Source organism: Diachasma alloeum, unplaced genomic scaffold (assembly GCF_001412515.2).
Source record: "Diachasma alloeum isolate Michigan unplaced genomic scaffold, Dall2.0 Dall_scaffold_00194, whole genome shotgun sequence".
Taxonomy (NCBI): domain Eukaryota; kingdom Metazoa; phylum Arthropoda; class Insecta; order Hymenoptera; family Braconidae; genus Diachasma; species Diachasma alloeum.
In genome coordinates this window covers 2,315,997-2,316,756 of record NW_021680359.1, presented here as the reverse complement: position 1 = coordinate 2,316,756, position 760 = coordinate 2,315,997, and positions in this window count along the sequence as shown.

Below are 760 nucleotides of genomic sequence, written 5' to 3'. Positions count from 1 at the left end.
CAATATTTATAGTTATTTACACTGTCACAATAAATAGAGTCACTGAGCAGACCGTAAATAATGAGCCGACTAATTCCTTGAATTAATAATAACTGAGCTGACACAATGAGTTAGTCCGAGTCACTAGAGATGAGCAGTACAATAAAAGAAGTGTCTGTAACTCGATCCCGGAAACGAATGAGAGAGAGACACGGGCTTACAGGTGCCACGTGCCCTAATTCGATGGTCACATGACCTAATTTAATATAGATCATATGGTAATTTGGAAATCCTGTCAGCTGACAGGTCCCTCACACTAACGCACGCAAGGCTCATCCATTCTCTCCCCACTCACGCACACCTGACGCGCTCACCTCAGATGACCGGGGGTTGTTAATTCGGACACCTGAGGCGCCACGTCCTGGACAGCTCCTTATTACCATATGATCTATATTAAATTAGGTCATGTGACCATCGAATTAGGGCACGTGGCACTTGTAAGCCCGTGTCTCTCTCTCATTCGTTTCCGGGATCGAGTTACAGACACTTCTTTTATTGTACTGCTCATCTCTAGTGACTCGGACTAACTCATTGTGTCAGCTCAGTTATTATTAATTCAAGGAATTAGTCGGCTCATTATTTACGGTCTGCTCAGTGACTCTATTTATTGTGACAGTGTAAATAACTATAAATATTGACAAAATACAGTGAATTTGTGACCACGTGCACGTGTTCCGCTCATTTCTTGGTTCTACTCATCCCACTCCCCGTAATCCGACTC